Consider the following 12,834-nt stretch of genomic DNA (forward strand, 5'->3'; position numbering starts at 1 on the left):
AACAATCCATCTGGTGTGAATCTTGTGAGTTTTCCCACAGGCATCTTTTGCTTTCCAGGTGTATTTATTAAGAGGTGTGTCCAACACCAGTGGCACTTTGCCCACTGTGGGGAGTTCAACCAAGACAGGTTGTCCTGGGAAATGAGATGGATTGCTAGCATGGTCGGGACTGTGTGGGGTTGGCATGATTGCTGGAGGTTTAGGACAGAATGCTGTGATCTTTGGGCATCCATTTACTCCCCAGCGACTGTTGACGCTGGTCACTGCATCCCACACCCTCTCAGCCCATCCTGGCTTATGTGGTTTGAGGAAGCGTTTTAGTAGACCATTCGTTCTTTCTACAATTCCATTTGCTTGTGGGTAATACGGAGTATGAAACACCCACGAAATTCCTTCCTGAGCGGCCCACTCTTGGACCACTTTGGCTGTGAAATGTGAGCCATTATCTGATTGGATCGACTGCGGTTTGGGGAAAATTCCAAACCATTCTTTCAGAGCTTTTACTGTGTTTTCTCCTGTTGCTTTAGAACATGCTTTAGCTTGCACTAGCCCAGACACTATCTCTACACCTACCAGTATATAGTATTTGCCTTCTGACTTTCGAAAGGGACCGATGTAATCGATCTGCCAGGCCTCCCATAGGCCCTTTCCCTCTCTTAAGTGCAGGGGGTCACTTCCCAGTGGATGTCTGTCCAGACGGATGCGGCATTGTTCACAAGAAGATACACAAGTTTTACACTCTTCCCTGGTAACTGGCCACCCTCGGGCTTGTGCCTCACAATACAGGTCTTTAATTCCTGAATGTTTTCTTTTCACATGTAGCCATTCTAACAGGCGTTCCCAATTTTCTGCTATCTGGGTGCTTTGTAGGGGAGCCAGCTGAGCTAGTTCATCCACCTCGGCATTCCATCGGCTCACAGGGGTATTATCTTGCTGATGAGATGCTACCCAAGCTACTGCAAATTTCCCTTGTCTGGCAATGGTAAGGATTTCCTGCCATTTTTCTTTTTGCCATACGGGTATTCTGTTGACCTCCCATCCATTTTGTTCCCAGAACGGAAGCCATTCAGTGCAACCTTTAAACACAGCATAAGAGTCAGTATAGATATAGACAGAAGAAGCAGACTGAGCCTCGTGTTGGAAAACACTCCACACAGCAACTAATTCGCCTACTTGTGCACTACCTTCTCCTTCAGTAATGATCTGTTCATTGGTGTCTATCCGAAGTGCCACAGCTCGGTACTTCCAAATTTTTCCCTCTCGCTTTGATGAGGCATCCGTAAAACAGACATTTCGCAATTGTTCAGAAAACGGAGGAGCTACTTGTATTACAGGCGAAAGCTCGGGTGTTTCCCTACTCGGGTCTACCTCATCCTGTATATTTAACACTTTTGTGGTTCCTTCAGTTACAGAAAAGATTTCACAATAATGTTCTATTTGTGCATACCGCTTTCGCACGGAGGCTCTCTGGGCTGCTCCGTCAGGGGGTGGAGTTCCCGACAAAACTGCTTTGATCACTTTAAACGGGCCTCTGAGAATTATAGATTGTTGCCGAATGGTGCGTTCGGCTTCTCTTAAAGCTAGACTGACTACAAATAGACCTTTTTCCCAAGTGGTGTACCTTTTTTCAGCGTCTTTGAAGCTACGAGAATAAAAACCAATGGGCCTAACAGGACCCTCTGGACCCTTTTGCCATAAGTGAATGGACAGTCCACTCTTGGCGAATCCCCATTCAATTTGAACTGGATCTGTCGGATGAATTGGACCCAGGGCTTGATAGGCAGTTGCTTCAAACACCAGTAGTTGTAAAGCCTCGTCATGGACCGGAGTCCATTCCCACTGAGCTCTCTTTCTCAATAAGTCATACAAAGGCCTAGCAATAATCGAAAAGTCAGGAATGTGTTTCCTCCAAAACACAAGCAATCCTAGTGTGTGTTGCAAGTCTTTCTTTGACCCTGGCATCTTGATCTGATTAAGAGAGGAAAGAGTATCTGGGGGAATACACGTCACACCTCCTTTCCACCAGATCCCTAAAAATTTTACCTCACTTGAAGGTGTCTGTATTTTCTCAGGTGGGATTGTCAATCCTATGCTTTCTAGATGGGTGATGATGTCCTTCTGAGTTTCCCTAACTTCTTCTACCTGATTTCCTCCTATTAGTACATCATCTATATACTGATAAATCTTTACCTCTGGTTTTCTGGGAATTGTTTCCAGCTCTTGTGCTAGAGCATGGTGAGCTAGTGTGGGGGAATGTTTATATCCCTGAGGGAGTCGTGTAAAAGTGTACTGTTGCCCTTCCCAGGTGAAGGCAAAGCGATCCTGGTCCTCGGGTTGTAAAGGGACCATGAAAAACATATCTTTGACATCAATTGTAGCCATGACAGGGTGGGACTGTTCCTGAATGGTTGCTATTAATTCAGCAATGTTTGGTACAGCTGCTGTAAGGGGGCCTGTGTTGGCATTGAGTCTCCTGTAATCTATTGTCAATCTCCATTTGCCGTTAGGTTTTTGAACTGGCCATGCTGGAGAATTGAAGGGGGAGTGAGTGGGAACTACAACCCCTTGTTTTTTCAGATCTTCCAGGACTGGTGTAATTCTGTCCCTTGCTCCTAGGGGCAATGGATAAGATTTAACATTTGTCACTTTAGAGGGAGGCAGAGCAGGTGCTGCTTGCAATAAGCGCACCTCTGTGTCTGATCTTTTGGTCAATTGCCTGATCTGGGAGACACCAAAGGACTACGAGTTTCCCTGAGTGTCCCTCCATTGTCTGCCCTTCAAAACATCTATGCCTAAAAGATTTGTTTGGAAAGATCCTATGGCTACCATAGTGTTGACTGGGTTTTCCTCTCCTGGTAACCATAATTTTACTGAAGTCATAGGTACTGACTGTGTTTTTCCCAGGGCATTTAGGACAATTAAATTTTTGGATGGAATTGCGATTCCACATTGTTCTGCTTCAGTCCGCGTTAGTGCGGTAATTTGTGCCCCAGTATCAATTAAAAATGTTACCAGTCTTTTCTTTGGTCCTACAGCAACAGTAACCAGTAAGTCTCCTTTTGTGTTGCAGGTGAGTTGTCTTAAAAACATCCATCCTCCTCATCCCCCCTCACCTCCGGGGAGCGGAGGGTCTAGTTTCCCGTCACCTTCTTTTCTCCAGTCGGCTCCTCCCCAAGGTCTATTAAGGGTGGAGCACTAGGGGTTGGTTTGGAAGTGACCTTTTGCTCGGGCCATTCCTCCACAAGTTGCTCTAATTTTTGAGTCGTGAGTCCATCCATCAATTTCCGAGGAATGCCTTTCTGAAGCCCTAATTGCCACAATCCCAATCGAGTTAGGGACCTATCTTTCCCAGGATTCTGAAATCGGGGTGATCCAAAGCCTTGTCCCTTCCTCATTGATGATTGTCGCCCACTAATTTGCTCTGCAGCCCGCACAACCCTGGTTTCAGTTCTTTGAGATGGTCCACCAACAGGACCATATTTTCTCCCAAAATTAATTAATTCCTGAGCTACATCTCCCCATGTCCATACTTTCCTCCCTTGCCGTTGATGGTCAGGGGTCACTATCCCCTCCAGAGCGGCCATTATTCTTTCTCCATTAGGAGTGTTTTGAATCTTCCCTTGCAATTGAATAGCAATGGGTTTCAGGGAGTCAGGGAGTCCTCGTATCAGAGGAGTCATCCTCTCTGGGTCCACAGGCATCATCATCGGAGAGCCTTGGTTGGGCTTGAGCTCCCGATCATACAACATCTGCAGACAGGCTGCCTTCTGTACACTTTCCACTAGTTGATCCACCGTACCTGTTATGGCAAGGGGATCTCCCCTCTCCAAGGGGTTCAGCCCTCCGGCCCAATATGCAACTCTCTGAGTCAGAGACCATGGGGCTAGGTAGTCGCCAGTGGTTAGAAACACACCCGGACCCCAATATCCTTCTGCTTCTTTCTCAGACAGTAGAATTCCATCCCCTCCTGACAGAGACACTCTCCACACGTACTCTGTCTCTGATTCTTTTGCAGTCCTTGAAAAATCTTTTTTCAGTTTTGCCAATTCAGTTGATGTAAATGGGACTTCTTTGGTGATAACCTGAGGACGGTTATCACTATCATCCTCATATAGATACTCTGTTTTAACCAGTGGATACATGTGGGGGTGACTTTCTAAAGTTTCTTTTGCCTTCTGCAAATCTCCTTGGGGATAGATTTGATGTATCCCTTTCTCCAGAAGTTTCACTTCTGCCTCGGCATGAGTATCTGTCTCTGCCAAAATGTATTCTCTCAATTCATCTTTCAATATCCTATTTTGATCCCTTTCCTCCTCTAACAACCCTTTAGTATCTCTCAATTGGTTCTGCAGGGTCTGTATGACCGTCTGCAGCGAGTCTATCAAAGTGTCAGTTTGGCTATACTTCTCCTTTTTCTCTTCCATTGCAGCTGCCAGACTCACTCCTAGCACTGCACAAATTATAGCTTTTCCTTTCCCCTTTCTAACCTTAGCTTCCTTCTGCAATACCCTTATCCGATCCACCACACTCTGTGGTTGGAACCAGTGGTTTTTCGCCCAGTCTCGCCCCTGAATTGAGGGACGGGATCTGTGTGCCTCCAAAAGATTATATAATATATCTATTCCTTCAGCCTCTGAGGGCACATCATCACAGACCATTCCTTTTCCCTTTCTCTGATACAAAGGGGACATCGTCCTGAGAGGTCAAAGCTTAATGTCAAATTTCCCCTATTCTCTCTCAGGAGACCAAATATGAATCTCACACAAAAGCAATGCAAAGGGTTTTTCGTCCTGAGTGGGCCACAACTTGATAAACAACTTTCACCCGTTCACTCTCAGGAGGTCACAACTTAACGCAAACACAAATGCAACATCACTGTCCACGCTCACCCTGTTTGCTCTCAGGAGGTCACAACTTAATATAAAACACAGAGAACTTTTTCACCCTGAGAGGTTTGCATTCAAGACAACAAGGTAACACAGCACTCTCGTCTCAAGGGATCCTGTCCGTGACGCCAATTTTAAAATGTCCCAATCCGATATCGGGGGAGGGTTCTTAAAAAATCCCGAGCGAGATTAAGACACAAACGAGGTCAGATGCTGAATAACCTTATGAACTTTATTTCTATAACAACTAACAAGAGCGATAGGACAGAGAGGAAAAGAAAGGAAAAGGTCAGAATCCCTAAGCAAGAACACGGTAGAGGCGCAACTAATTACCACCACCACGACCAGGGATCCGGCGATGTTCTGTCGGTCCGATGATGCTCCACGTTCCTGGCTCCGAGTTGGTTCCCCTCTTCTTTGGAGTATGCAGTCCGCCTTTCTTATAGTCCCCGTCCCCACAGTTTGTCCGCCCATTTCCACGGGGCTCGCTGTTGTAGGTGCCACCCCGTGGTCCTCCGTGCACGCATGCCTGGGTGTCCATGGTGGTCGTGCTGGCGAGGGGCCAATCTGTCTCGCTGCGGTTTCCCCTCCACCCGGCTCACGCGCTCGCGCGCGTAGGCGCAGCTCGATAGATGACTGCTGATGTTCTTGTCTAGGGCGGATGTGGTTTTCGTCGGGGACTGTGTGTTTGCTCCTTTACGTTGAGTCAGGAGGTGGTCGTCGTGGAGACAGCGATGTTGAGACATACTAAAAGTCCAAAAAGTTCCTTACACCCACTAGCAGCCAGTCGGGCTGGAAGTTAGGCACAAACCTGGGTTAAAATAAGAAGAAATTTAATACAACAGTGTGTTAAACAATCTGAACAACAACAGTGGCAATGATAACAACAATAAACAGCAATAACAGTGAACAAGACAAACGATATACAGGGAAATAGCGCAAATGGTCAGGGAACAAAGCCAACGTGTGCATCCCACCACCAAAAAGCCAAAGAGAAAGTAAAATCAAAGTTTCCCGCCCCTGGACCTGACGTCAGCATGGTATGAATAACCTGGCTGGAGATCCCTTCCCCCTCTCTCTCTGCTGGGGATACTTAACCCTATCCTAGCTGAACCAGGACATAATCCACCCCTTTATTCTATACCATCTGCGTCATGTCCAGCTGCCATTCAGCAGTTAACAATAACAAAGTAATAATTTACACAGGCACACCATAATTTATGGCATGTTCTCACCGAGAATCAAGTCCCCCTCTGGTACGCATCGGACCTCTCCATTGTCCTGCAGCACCCACCAGGTACACCCAGGTCCTTGGGCAAAAGCAATCCCGTGGATGGGTTTGCCTTTGCCTTTGCCTGGTGCAAGACTAAACCAGACCATTTTTCCCAATACATTCCTCATGCGCACCACAGGGACTTTATCCCCATCTATAGCACGTGGAGGTTTTGACTGAGCCGGGCCAGATCCATTGGCAGACCCTCTTGTGTTGACTAGCCAGGTGGCCTTTGCGAGACGCATATCCCAGTCTTTGAAGGTCCCGCCTCCCAGTGCTTTCAATGTGGTTTTTAACAGTCCATTGCAGCGCTCGATCTTCCCAGAGGCTGGTGCGTGGTAGGGGATATGGTAGACCCACTCGATGCCGTGTTCTTCTGCCCAGGCATTTATGAGGTTTTTCGGAAGTGGGTCCCGTTGTCTGACTCAATTCTCTCTGGGGTGCCGTGTCGCCACAGGACTTGGGTCTCAAGGCCCAGGATGGTGTTCCCGGCGGTTGTGTGGGGTGCTGGGCAAGCTTCCAGCCACCTAGTGGTTACTTCCACCATTGTGAGCACGTGGCGCTTCCTGTGGCGGCTCTGTGGCAGTGTGATGTAGTCGATCTGCCAGGCCTCTCCATATCTATATTTCAGCCATCGCTCTGCATTTTTCTGGGGCTTCACCTGCTTGGCATGTTTGATTGTAGCACACGTCTCACATCCGTGGATGATCTCTGTGATGTTATCAATGGTGAGGTCCACTTCTCGATCTCGAGCCCACCTGTATGTTGCATCTCTACCTTGGTGGCCCGAGGTCTCATGGGCCCACCGGGCTATGAACAGTTCACCTTTGCGCTGCCAGTCCAAGTTCACCTGAGCCACTCTGATCTTAGCAACTTGGTCTGCCTGCTGGTTGTGTCGATGTTCATCAGTGGCCCGACTCTTGGGTACATGGGCATCCACATGGCGCACCTTCACAACGAGGTTTTCCACACAGGCTGCAATGTCCCGCCATACTTCAGCAGCCCAGACGGTTTCACCCTTACGTTGCCAGTTGTTCTGCTTCCATTGCTGCAGCCATTTCCACAGGGTTTTCGCCACTGCCCACGAGTCAGTGTAGAGGTAGAGCCTCGGCCACTTTTCCTGCTCAGCAATATCCAAAGCAAGCTGGACGGATTTCACCTCTGCAAACTGGCTGGATTCCCCCTGTCCCTCAGCAGCTTCAGTGACCGGTCGTGTGGGACTCCACACAGCAGCCTTCCACCGTCGATGTTTTCCCACAATGCGACAAGACACATCAGTGAACAGGGCATATCGCTTCTCCTCATCCGGCAGCTCGTTATATGGTGGGGCCTCCTTAGCACGTGTCACCTCCTGTTCTGGTGACATCCCGGAATCTTTGCTCTCTGGCCAGTTCGTAATCACCTCTAGTATCCCTGGGCTGCTGGGGTTCCCTATTCAAGCCCGCTGTGTTATCAATGCAACCCATTTACTCCACGTGGCATCGGTTGCATGATGCGTGGAGGAGGCCTTTCCTTTGAACATCCACCCCAGCACCGGCAGTCGGGGTGCCAGGAGGAGCTGTGCTTCAGTGCCGACCACTTCTGAGGCAGCCCGAACTCATTCATATGCTGCCAGTATCTCCTTCTCAGTTGGTGTATAATTACCTTCAGAGCCTTTGTATCCCCAGCTCCAAAAGCCTAGAGGTCGGCCTCGGGTTTCCCCAGATGCTCTCTGCCAGAGGCTCCAGGTAGGGCCATTCTCCCCGGCTGCGGTGTAGAGCATGTTCTTAACCTCCTGCCCTTCCTGGACTGGCTCGAGGACAACTGCCTGGGTGATCTCCCGCTTCGTTTGTTCAAATGATTGTTGTTGCTCAGGGCCCCATTCAAAATCATTCTTCTTATGGGTTGAGAGGACTCACAATCAGGCTGTAGTTCGGGACGTGCATCCTCCAGAACCCCACAGCGCCCAGGAAAGACTGAGTCTCCTTTTTAGAGGTTGGTGGGGCCATGGCTGTTATCTTGTTTATCACCTCCATTGGGATGTGGCCACGCCCATCTTGCCATTTTATTCCTAGGAATTGAATTTCCCTTGCAGGCCCCTTAACTTTCTTTTGCTGAATGGCAAAGACGGCCTTCAGGAGGATCTCAGTTATCTTCTTCCCCTTCTCAAAGACTTCCTCAGCTGTGTTCCCCCATACAATGATGTCATCAATATACTGCAGGTGTTCTGGAGCCCCACCTTTCTCCAGTGCAGTATGGACCAGTCCATGGCAAATGGTGGAGCTGTGGTTCCACCCCTGGGGCAATCAATTCCAGGTGGACTGGATGCCTCTCCAAGTGAACGCAAACTGTGGCCTGCACTCTGGCTCTATCGGAATGGAGAAGAACGCGTTAGCAATGTCAGTTGTGGCATACCGCTTGGCTGCCTTCGACTCCAGTTCATACTGGAGCTCTAGCATGTCCGGCACTGCAGCACTCATTGCTGGCGTAACTTCATTCAAGCCACGGTAGTCCACAGTTAGCCTCCATTCGCCATTGGGCTTTCTCACTGGCCATATAGGGCTGTTGAAGGGTGAGTGAGTTTTGCTGATCACCTGGCTTTCTAGTTGACGGATCAGCTGATGGATGGGGACCAGGGAATCTCGGTTGGTGCGGTACTGCCGCCGGTGCACTGTCCTGGTAGCAATCGGCACTCGCTGCTCCTCAACCTTAAGCCGCCCCACCACTGAGGGAGCCTCTGAGAGGCCGGGTAAGGTGGACAACTGTTCAACCTCCTCCAGGGCGGCTACACCAAAAGCCCACCGGTACTCTTTTGGGTCTTTGAAGTACCCTCTCCTGAGATAGTCTATGCCCAGGATGCACGGGGCATCTGGGCCAGTCACAATGGGGTGCTTATGCCAGTCACCATAGATCATCTCAAACACAGCCAGTTCCCTGAGGTTCTGGATGCCTTTCTCAGTGCTGGTCCATTTGCTTAGCTGACATAGGATATCATCCTTGTAGGGGTGCCTCTCCCTTACACTGAACAGTCTAGCTCCATCCATGAAGCAACAAGGCCCAGAGAGAGCTGTGCCTTCCTTCCTCTGCACCATGGGCAGTAAGTGAGCCTCTTCCCCACAGGAACTGGAGCTCAGTCATTGCTCAGCACTTGGCACCTGTCCTTTCTCATTGATTCTTCAGCACCATTCCCACACGCTGACTTGAGACCAGCACAGCATTGCCCCAGGAGCTCCTGTGGCAAAGCCCTCCTTATCCATCTTCACTGTGTCCACGGGCAGGGAAGAAGGAAGCACCCTTGCTGCCTCAGGAAGTGTCCACGAGGCAGCACTGCAGGCCAAGTGTTTGTCTTCCTGTTTCCTGAGGCTCTGGAGGAAATGAAGTCATGGGAAAAGCAGACTTGTGCCTGGAGTCCACTGACCAGATGCTGCATGTTCAGAGCCATGATTTCCTGATGGTTCCTTTGTTTGCTCCTGTGAAAGCTTGTCTGTCTGCAGCCCTTGGTGGGAGCAGGACAAGGATGTTCCCAGAGCCAGCTGCCCCTGTAGCAGTGCCTGGAGGTGCCTGGATGACGTGGGCTGTCTCTGGCAGCTGTGAGCAGATGAGCAGCCAGAGCAGCAGCAGCAGCATTAGCAGTGTGTCAGGATGGGCAACCGGTCTAAGGCGCTGCACTTAGGTGGCAGTCTTCCTTGGAGGCATGGCTTTGAGTTCCACTTCTGACTGGATCCTTTCTCTTGGTGTCCTCCTTCACGGCTTCTCTGTCCTTGACTCCTTCTCTCAAGTGGATGCACCTTGCTCCTCTGAGTGCACTCCTCAGCCTGCTGACCAGTTCTTTCTTCATGTCCCAGCTTCTGTAGAAGGAGAAAAAGTAGTATACCTGTGTTTCCACCAGTAGTGTTTATGTCGGTAGGCCTAGAACAGAAACATGGAGGGAGAGGTCCTTTGGACATTCTTCAAACATTCACCCACAAAATCTTCTCTCCCTGTTTCTACTTTACCTTCAACAACCCTTCTGCTTGATAGGTATTTGAGGGAGTCAGAGAGTGCATCCTCCTGCATCAATGGTCTCATACCAGCTGATCAGTGCTTTGTCCTTTTGGGTCATAAAATACCTTGAGGACAGACATTTCACAGCTTCTCTGGATCCTTGTTCCCATGCTTAGTTACCCTCAGGATCATACTCTTTTTTTACCCTCTGGCTATCACAGTTACCTTCTTGTAGGCACTGGGAGGCTCCCATGACATCCTGATAAATCATTTTCTTCTCCCAGATAAGCAATCTTTTGGTCCTCAGCCCCTCCTCACAAGACCTGAGCCCCTAACCCTGACTATTTTAGACCTCCTCCACTGAACTTACTCCACTTTATCATCGCCTTTGCTTGGTTCCCCAGATAGTCCTTCTTCCTTTTTTTTTCTGGAGACTGCAGCAACTTTTCCGTCTCATTAGTCATCAGGGATCTACCCTGCCTGGAGAGCTGCTGAGATGCATCCTTCCCTCTTTTGGACCTGGTGGCACAGATTGTAGGTGCCAGTCCAGGACTTTGCATTGACCAGCAGGGTTTAAACCCAGAAAGTTTCCCTGAACTGGTAGTTCATCACCTGCAAATGTGACCAACACCAGCGGGAAGAGGGGCAGGTGGAAGTAAGGGCATCATTGCCATAGTGTCTGTCCTTATCCTGGGAGAAGCCAGCAGAACAGCCCAGACTCTGGGGCATCTTTCTCTGACACCCCTTCCAGGAGAGAGATATCCCTATGCCATCCCACTGCAAGCTGAATGAGCACTAGTGGCATTTTTCAAAAGGACCATAGTCAGGAAGTATGAGCCACAGAAGAGGTCTTCATGTGCACATGTTTATCAGGAAGAGGGGAAAGGCACAAGGTGGTACCAGAGCATGCTGGTGCACATGGTGCTTGAGGGAGCTGCTGAAGGAGTCAGGTTTGTTCATCTTGGAGATGAAAAGGTGAGAGGGCACCTGACTGCAGTTTTCTGCTATGTCAAGTTGGCTCTTTGGCTTGCCAAGGCTTACCCTCAGTCAGAAACCTCAGGAGCGCAGGACCGGGGAATTACCAGGACTCCTGTGTGGGCCAGTTGTGTCTGACCCATATTTCAGCCTAACAGTGATCCTGGTAGCCTACAAGGCCAGAGGCACATGACAAAGCCACTCTCTGCCATGCCAAGGCCTGCCATCATCCAGAAAGAACTCAGGAAGGTCTTTCCAACTTTTGGGGAGAACGTCAGCCCTCTGGTCCCATCTGCAAAACCAGAACCTGCAGAAAGGCCAAGGATGAAGCAGACAAATGTCTCCCACAGGATATATGGTCAAAAAACACTCCACTCTCATCCCCAGAGACATTAGCAGGAAGGCATAGTACTATCAGGGCCTTGTGCAGCCCCCTAGGAGCCCTGGGCATTGCAGGGCTCTGGAGGAACTCAGCAGCACGAAGGCCTCCCTTCCCACCTTGTAGTGACCAAGCCAGATACTGTGCCCAGGATTCAAGTATAGGCCTGGCACCAACCACCTCTCCTGGGCAAAGTTACTGCAGCAGTGTGCTCCCCACCCCCTTCCAACTCCACCTGTATTTCCGGTAACCCTATTCAAGTGATAAACACCAGTGGCGGTCGTAATGTGTCTGTCTGGTTGTGATGGCGTTATCCAACTGTCCTGGTTCAGCTAGGATAGGGTTGTTTCCCCAGCAGTGGGGAGAGGGCTCTAGCCGGGTTATTCGATACCATGCTGACGTCAGGTCCATGAGCCAAGCGCGGGAACAGTTTCCTGTGGGCTTTTGTTCGGGGAAGCACGCACGGCAGGGTGGCTGCGTCCCTTGCGGTATTTCTTTGTATATCTTTTGTCTTGTTTACTGTTATTACTGTTTATTGCTGTTGTTATTGCTATTGGTGTTCAGATTATTTGTTACACTGTTGTATTAATTTTTTCCTTATTTCAAGCCTGGGGTTTGTGCCTCACTTCCAGCCCTATTCGGTCCGAGGGTGGTGGAGGGACAACGGCAACATGGTCTCTGGTCCCAGCAGGGCCTAAACCACCACACCAACTCAAAGTGGATTCTGGGGAGATGGATAACACAATAACCAGTGGCTAATTTGAATGATGCGCCCATCTAGCCATGGTGTTGGTTAATGTCAAGCTAAAATTGGAAGAAACTAACACTTGTAGTCAGTATGTAAATATGACTATAAGTCAATTATCTTACTCCATAAACAGTGGACAGCCCAGGAGTTGTTGAGCTCTCCTGCATGGGAGCAGGCTGCACACCAGGATCTCCCCTTGAGTAGGGACACCTCTCAAGGTTACTCCTTACCACAGCAGGTTCTTGGTAAGTGATTAACAGCATGCTAAACTTTGAAATCCTAACAAAGTGATATAAAGGATTGATTGTGCACATATAATTTTTGACCAAGTCTGGGATCCAGCTGCACCTAGACTCATTCTGAGGACTTTAGAAAGTGAGGGCATCCATTCTGAACCCCATGACTCAACAAAAGGGTCTCCCTGGCAGTTTTGTCTCACCCTGTCCTCTATGCAGTAATTATCAAGTGAACCTTGCCATTGAATCTTTTTAAACCACTGTCACATTTACAATCAAACTTTGTTAAATCACTGTTTTATATCAATGAACATATTGCTACTTCTCTCTTTAGAAGTGAAGTGTGTTTCTCCATCCACAACAGCCGCCAGGCA

This window comes from Athene noctua, chromosome 13 (genome assembly GCF_965140245.1).
Source record: "Athene noctua chromosome 13, bAthNoc1.hap1.1, whole genome shotgun sequence".
Taxonomy (NCBI): Eukaryota; Metazoa; Chordata; class Aves; order Strigiformes; family Strigidae; genus Athene; species Athene noctua.